Here is an 8535-nt window from a genome sequence, read left to right as displayed (position 1 = left end):
GCCCAGCTGCGCTCCCATGGTACCACTGAGGAGTTTTAGGATGTTTCATGTTACAGTAAGGACTGTGGACTATTTGTAGCTGTTTTGTGGAGTATCATCTCTATGTCTGCGTTTAGGCTTTGTTCCACGGGCCTGTTTCTGAACTGTACCTACTGTGTGCATTATTCCGTACAGTCTTGATCACAGCTGCTTTCAGGTGCCCTGCGGTTGGGTAATGTTAGCCCTACCTCAGTACCACATTGTTCTTCTGCCTCGGGGCTCTGTCGCTTCCTCTTAGGTCTTTTCCTTCTCCACATAAATGTTATGACTAAAACAAATATAATACAATATAATATAAGTGTTTTATGTAAATTCATGTAGGAAAAGCAAAAACAAAAGAAATAAACCCAATAAGCGCTGCAGTTTGGTGATGCCTGGAGTTAAAATTCCTCTTCTGTCTGGCGGTTGCCCTTACCTCCTAAGCAGCTCACTGCACTCTAACTTTGGTCATGGTGGCCTCACATGGGAAACTCTCTGAGGCTTTGCAAAGAGTCACAGTGACAGTCCTTTATATGTCACTCTTATGTCCTTCAGCATTAATTCTATCAGCTGTTAATTCCAGGGTAGGATTCTTGTTCTTATTGATTATTTTGAATTTTCTGCAGAGATGTTTTCTTCAGATGATGACATAGGAAGATGCCCCCCTCACCTGCTGCTGCTGCTTCCCAATGTTGTTTTTGAACGACTGGAGTACCGACTGATCACAAGGTGAGAGCCATGCAGGAGAGCCAGCAGATTGACTACACAGAGATCACAGGAGGGAGTTGGCCAATCACTCAACCATTCTGCAAGCAGACAGTGCATATGTACATACATACATATATACATACATACATATACACATACATACATACATACATACATACACACACAGTCAGATGGCAAAACTCAAACAAGGTATGCTCAAAAAGCACTTAATAATTTTCTGTTTAATAATTTTAAAGTAAGACAAACAACAACAGAGTCACAGTGAGCCAGTATATGTCTCAAAGTCTTTGGGTGTGAGCATCAGTAGTGACCCCAGCTCACTTGGGCAGGAAAACATTTTGTCTGAAGGACTATTGATTGGTTCAGAATATTTCCAAGAACATTGAAGAGCTAGAACAGCAAAGTGATGACAAGCCCTGCCAAGGACCTCGTACTGGCCTTGTCATCAAGGCCACTCCACTCTGACAGGGCTGCTCAGGGCTGGCCTCCCAGGGTGAGGAATTGTTGGGTGTTTGGGTTTGCACAGGGATGTCCAGAAGGGATAGGGGACAAGTGCAAACCAGAAAGATGTTCAGTTATCAGTTGTCAAAAACTAAGGAAAATACTACCACCACCCTCTCCTGCAGATGAAAAAGAAAAACAAAAACAAAAACCAAAAAACAAACAAACAAAAAACCCACCTAGAGCTTGTACTCCTGACTGGGAAAGAATGCTAGAAGAGGCTCTGGACTCCAGGGAGCTTTGTGCAACCATGGTGCCTGCCTGAAACCAAAGATGAGAGGTCATTTGGAGCAGCGCCTCCAGTTGATGCCTGACTCTGTAGTTCAAATGGATGCTAGCCCAGTTGTTTGTTTTAAACACTTTAGGGTCTTCTCTTGTCTTGGAAATCTAATTACTGATTTTTTTCAGTATATACTGCCTCTGACATATCCCTAGAGAAGCGGTACTTGAAGATTTTGATTACATACCAATCAGCAAGTACTTTTGAAGATTAGTGCTTGTGTATCGGTATGGATTTTTTGGTTTTTGTAAAGTATGTCTACTACAATATTTATTTGTTTTGTGTGTTCTCAGTAACATGTTAGAAAGAAAATGTTCAAAACCTTTCACAAAGTACATGATCCTTGTTTATTTCCTTGGTAAACTGTTAGTACATTGCTGAATGTATTTAAAATATCTGGTCCTACATTCAATGTATTTTCATACTTCATCTCAATAGAAGTTCTTTTTCATCTGCTAGAATTAGAAAAAATAAAAAAAGACATGTAACCCCCAATCCGAAAACTTCATCTTTGGCTGTGTTCATTAAACTACAACTATAGGTCTTAGCTTTGTAAAGCCCAGCTATGCAAATGCCAAGGGTTTCAGGGTGGGAGTGAGAACTGAATACGTTTCCATTTCTGCTGAGGATGAGATGTTACATTGTTTTATTTTTATCAAATGGCTTCAAGACTCTTGTAATTTATTTTTTCAGTGAGAAAATTTAAATTGATTAAGAAGCTATGAGTCCTACTGTTTAATGCTGGTGCACATAGGAGGGTTCATAGGAGCTAGCCCAGCATTGGAGGGCTCCTAGGAGATAGCCCAGCATGGGATGGTTCATAGCAGCTAGCCCAACATGGAAGGGTTCATGGGAGCTAGCCCAGCATGGGAGAGGTCAGAGGAGCTAGCCTGGCATGGGAGGAGGGCTCATAGGAGCTAGCCCATCATGAGAGTGTTTATAGGAGCTAGCCTAGCATGGGAAAGTTAATGGCAGCTAGCCCAGCATGCTCTGCAGTAGAGAAATAGTGACAAGATGGACTGCTTTAGATGTCTTTGCAGGTTGGGAGATGCCTTAGCAGGAAAAGTGCTAGCCGTCCAAGCTGGAATTCCTAGGATCCACTTAAAAGCTAAACATGGCTATCCCTACATCTGTACCCCAGCAATGGAAAGGTAGAGACAGAAGAGTCTGGAGCACACTCACCAGGCAATCTAGTCAACAGGTGAGCTTCGAGATCAGTGAGAAACTAATCTAATCTCCAAAAATGGAGTGAAGAAGAAATCCAGGAAAAAAAACCCATCTGCTATTCTTGGCCTTCATGTACATGTAATGTACATCTACAAGGACACATGAATATACACACACAGACACACACAGCTCCTCTGCAAATTCCTCTTTCCATAGCACTTATAAAATATGGTGTCTGCCTCTGTTAGACTTCATCTTTGCCTTCCAACAATAGATCAAGAATGTTCTGAAACAATCTGCAAAGGAGCATACTAGCCATAACTGTATGGCAGAGAAAATGGCAAAGGTAATAAGTATATTTGATCTTTAATTAAGTTAAAAGCATTCATACTTCATCATCTCAGTGAAGTTTTCCTTCGAACTTTGTTGGAAATATGTTGGGGTATGTCCGAAGTATTTTCCTATGTAACTGTTTAACGAAAAAAAGTGAAATGAATTTCAATCTGAAGGTATGGCAAGTTGATGGAGTGTGGGGGTGGGGGGATCAAGCACTGCAGTTAGACCCGTTTCTCCCTCTAAAAAGAATGGGATGAAAGAGTCATCAAGCCTGCCAGGCGGTGGTGGCACACGCCTTTGATCCCAGCACTTGGGAGGCAGAGGCCAGCCTGGTCTACAGAGTGAGTTCCAGGACAGCCAGGGCTATACAGAGAAACCCTGTCTCGAAAAAACCAAACAAACAAACAAAGCAACCTGACTCTGATGGATGTTCTTGGTTATCAACTTGACTATATCTATATCTAACTAAAATCCAAGTGGTTGGGTACACCTGTGATGGATTATTTCATAATTAAATAATCTCTTAATCTAGATCTTTTGGGGGTGGAAAGATACACCTTTGATCTAGATCTTCTGAGGTTGGAAGATCCACCTTTAATCTGGGCCACATCTTCTGCTGTCAGTCTATATAGAGGACATAAAAGAGGAAAGCTCTCTGTCTTTGACTGCTTACTCTTGCTCTTGATCTCATTCTCAATGGCAAGTCCATTCCTCTATTGGCATTGGAGACTTTTTCTTTGGGATTCCAAAGCATGCTGAAGATCATCTGAGACATCCAGTCTTGTGGGCTGAACAACTACTGGCTTCTTGGATCTTCTATTGGTAGACAGTCATAGCTGGACTAGGTGGACCACAGCCTGTAAGCCATTCTAATAAATCATGTGTGTGTGTGTGTGTGTGTGTGTGTGTGTGTGTGTGTGTATGTGTGTGTGTGTACAGAGTGAGAAGTAAGAGAGAGGGAGGGATTTAAGTTTAGTTACTTTTCTGTTGCTGTAACAAAATATCCAACAAAACAACCTAAAGAAGGAAGGTTTATTCTGGCTCAAAGCTCCGGGATGATTCCATCATGGCAGGGAGGGAGTTGTAATGGGCACTCAAAACATCTGTCAGATCACATCTGCAGTCAGGAATCAGAGATGGGTGAATGTGAGCTGCTGCTCACCTCCTTTTCTCCATTTCTACTGTCCAGGGCCACAGAGGATGGGTCTTCTCACATCAATCAACTTAATCAATATAATCCCCCACAGGTATGTTCAGAGGCTCAGCTACCTAGTGAGTCCCCATTCTGTGCCACAGGCAGTAGTTATCACAGCTGGATTAGCCTACCTAGTGAGTCCCCATTCTGTCCCACAGGCAGTAGCTATCACAGCTGGATTAGCCTTTTTTTTTTTTTTTTTTTAAACAAACGAACTTTTTAAAAAAAGATTTATTTATTTACTTATTTTATGTTAAGTACACTGTAGCTGTCTTCAGACACTCCAGAAGAGGGCATCAGATCTCATTATGGATAGTTATGAGCCACCATGTGGTTGCTGGGATTTGAACTGAGGACCTTTGGAAGAGCAGTCAGTGCTCTTAACCACTGAGCCATCTCTCCAGCCCCCTGGATTAGCCTTCTTAATAACTAAAGTCCAGCTCCCAATCTTTTCAATTCCCATTTGAATCAAGGGGATCTCTAACTACTACCCCACACTGCTTGCACCCCCACTTAAGCGAAGGCTACCTTCTTGGCAAAGGAGAGCATAATCCAGAGATTGAGACGATCTCTTGGATGTCAGAGTCTCATGAAAGAATTACTAAGCCTTCAAAGGCAGAATATTCACTCAAATACAGAAAAGAGAACACTTGGCAGGTATAAATGCACAATGGATCAGATATTGTAGTTATTAGCTATGAACTTAAAATACATATGATTAATATGCTCAAGTAACTAAAAGAGAAATCTGAGAAGATTGGCAGAGAATCAGGAAAGAGAAAATGGTTAGAAGAAGAAACATCTGGGAAGAGAATGACCATTCCCCATGCTGGTAACAGACATGGAGCTTCAAGTTCAAGTGCTTTGGCATTGGCTGCCTAGGACATCCTGTGAAGAATAATGTGCGTTTAACCAGGTTTCACTTGTATAAAAGTCACCTCCCCAATGACAGCTGGTGTCCGTGTATAGATGTCTGCCTCGCCCAGAGCAGCCTGTGAGTGATGTGTGGAATGTGTTTCAAACAGCACTGGGCTGCCAATTCTAGCAGCCTATCTCTTGTTGTCTGGGTCACGGCAGTGAACTCCTTTCCGAGGCTGCCTATATAGAAACTTTGTATTCACACTGGTTTCTTTTAACTTTAAAATACTCACTACTGAAATGTTACATTCTTTAAGCAATTATACATAACAAGTCACACAAGTAGATTTTATACACTTCATTACTAAAATGTTCCAGGACAAACAATGGATATACTTGGATCTAATTCAGAGAGAGTGCAGCAAACCATCAATAAAATGACAGAGCGTAAATATTTGAGCCTTGTAGGATGCTTATAATTTCTGTCATATCTATAGAGCAACACTGTTGTGGCACAAAGAAACCCCAGACAGTCCATAAGCAAACAGGCATTCATGGCTGTGCCCTAACTAAGCTTTATCCCAGAAAGAAATAGAGGGCCAGTTTTAAATCTGGGCTATAGTTTAGCTGCCCTTAATTAACTGAATAACAACTTCTCACCCTATATAATTTGTTCTTTTAAATCTTCACTGTAATGGTTACATTCTGATTGCTGATTGGATGCACATAGAATCACCCAGGGAAGGAGTCTCCATGACAAGTTGTCTAGGGGGGGCCCTGAGGAGGTCTGTGAAGGATTGTTCTTAGTTGGGTTAACTGAAGTAGGAAGACCCACCCTGAGTGGCACCACTTGATGGGTTAGGCTCTGGAGTGCTTGAAGGGGAGAGGTCCAGCCTCTGAAGGCAGCATGATGCCCGCAGGGGCCATGCATAGCTGAATGGGGAGGAGGGAGACTGAGCCCAGGATAGCAGGATATAAATCTCTCACTGTAAATGAACAGGCACAAACTCAGGATAAGGGAGGCTGGAGCCCTATAATGGGGGAGCTATCAGAGTGAGCTTGCTTCAGGCTGAGAAATGGCTCAGCAGGCAAAGGCGCTTGCTATGTGAGCCTCATGACCTGAGTCCTATCACCAGATCTCATGGTGGAGAGAGGATGGACTGTGGAAAGTTGTCCTCTGCTCTCTGCTTGTTCTCTGTGGCATTCACACATCTGCACGCGCGCGCGCGCACACACACACACACACACACACACACATCTCATACACACACTACTAACAACAACAATAATAAGCCTAAAATAAATAAAAATAGTGAGCTTGAGTGTGTGTGTGTGTGTGTGTGTGTGTGTTTAAAGTTGGTAGATAAGTAGATCTAAAAGTAATAGACAATCAGCCAAACTGACCGACAGGACTGACTGATGGATGAGGTGGATGTAAATGTATGAATGTGTGCAAATGCATGTGTGCAGGTCTGTGCACTGAGAAGTCTGAGGGTTGCAATTCCTCAGTAGCAGCCCACATCAAGCTCTTTTTCCTAATAGCATCCTCCATTTAAGCAAAGTAGAGGCTCAAATGGGAAATGCTAGAACCAAGCCTGGTCTTTCTATGGTGCCAGATAGTAAGAAAGTGCTCAGAGAATGAAGGGCACATGATCACCGATGGGCCTGTGATGGAAGCTATGGGAAGGAACTCATGTGGACCAAATCTGGGCTAAAGGAACAAGTTATAATGGAGGTGAGAGCAAAGGTTAAAACCCCCTGAGGAACTATGAATCTCCACTTACATTGTGAAATGAATAATAAGCAAATACTGAAAGAAGAAGTTTCCAGCTCATAGAATGACAACAAACACACATAGACAAAGGTATGAAACAAGCAGGGGAAGGTTTGATGATTGAATAGAGAACTGAAGGTACGGCAGCAGCAATATGACAGAGACATCTGGGTAAGCCAACATGTAACTACTAGCCAAAGGCGAGGCAGTGCAACCATAAGCAAAGTCAGTATTTATAGTGGATTTAAGCACATCAAGTGCGGTGCAAGTCATGCATCAACTTACTTCAAGCTTTGCTGGTGGCTTTGCGGGAGCTTGTGAGAAACTATCTCACCCTGTTGGAAGTTGGCCCCCTAAGGAGAAGAATTGAATACTTTGTAGGGATTCAAACTTCCCCATAATAGAACACTTTTAAAGACTAGCACCTGGGGCTAGGAAATAGCTCAGACTACAGAGTGCTTGCCTAGCACACATAGAGCCCTGGGTTTGACTTTCAACACTGCATAAAAGCTGGCTTCCATGGTATTCTCCTGTAACTCTTAACTCTTAGAGGCAGGATGAGCAGAAATTCAAAATCATCCTTAGCTACGTGGTGAACAGAAGCCCAGTCTGGACTGAGACTTTGTCTTTACAAGGAAAAACCTAGAATCTGGCTTCAGTTAACACAGGGCCATGACATACAGTGTTGACAAGGTACCAGACAGCAGAAGAGGGTGGCAGATTGCCTTGGTGGACAATGGTGTCATCAGGAGGAAAAGATGTAGTTTTCTAAAAGCTCTATGGAGAGCAGTCATCTATTCAATGTTTGTGGTGGAATATCCTTTATAGTTTTGCACAAAATCGTTTGCAGTGTCTCTAAGGCAAGAGCAGTATTGGAAAACTAGTCTCCCTGATGACAACTTTTTCTGATGTGGAGAGCTGTAGAAAGGCTCTCGGGAGGAGAGGACACCAGCAGGGAAGGCTGGGACAATCCTGAGAGAATTCATGAGCTAGTCCCTTCAAGCTCAATGGCTCAATAGAAAGGAAAGGACTCTTCAATAGGAAGTTCCAGCCACTAGGAGGTACTTCAGACTCACCATGGCCCCACAGTAATGAGTGGGTGGAAAGCCCTATTTCCAGTAAGTGCTTTCGTGTCTGCCTTAGAACTGAGCTCAAGTCTGTGTTCCCAAAGTGGTAATGGACTGAGACATAGTAACCACATGTCATCCTGCCCTGAGGCATTCACAAATTCTCCACACCCTCGGGATGCTGACTAACATTCTGCAGTGGCCAATCATTGATTCGAGCTAGCCATTCGATCCTGGAGATTTACAAGTTAAGTACATTCTTAGAGGCAAATAGACTTTAGGAGCTTAGTTTTCTGTGGATGCATTTCAAAATGGCGATTGACGTTTTCTCGAGGAGAGGTAACATTTTTAAGTGACTGCAGAGACGTGCCATGCCAGGCAGACGATCGGTTGATTGGAAGGCAGCCTTGTCACTCATGAGAACATTCTCGAAGCCCTGGCTTCTTCACAGAAGCACAGATGCATGGCCTCCCACATGTTCCCACGCTGTGGGTACACAGACTTAGAAGAAGAAGCTGTTCTCAGACTCGCTGACTTCTCGGCTTCCTCCCTGGTGACTTCCCGACTTGGCTTCTGGAGGAAGAAGATCTGCTTTTCTCCCAGAGGAGGC

This window comes from Mastomys coucha, unplaced genomic scaffold (assembly GCF_008632895.1).
Source record: "Mastomys coucha isolate ucsf_1 unplaced genomic scaffold, UCSF_Mcou_1 pScaffold15, whole genome shotgun sequence".
Lineage (NCBI taxonomy): Eukaryota > Metazoa > Chordata > Mammalia > Rodentia > Muridae > Mastomys > Mastomys coucha.
The sequence above is the reverse complement of the archived record's forward strand: the minus strand, read 5'-3'. Positions refer to the sequence as shown.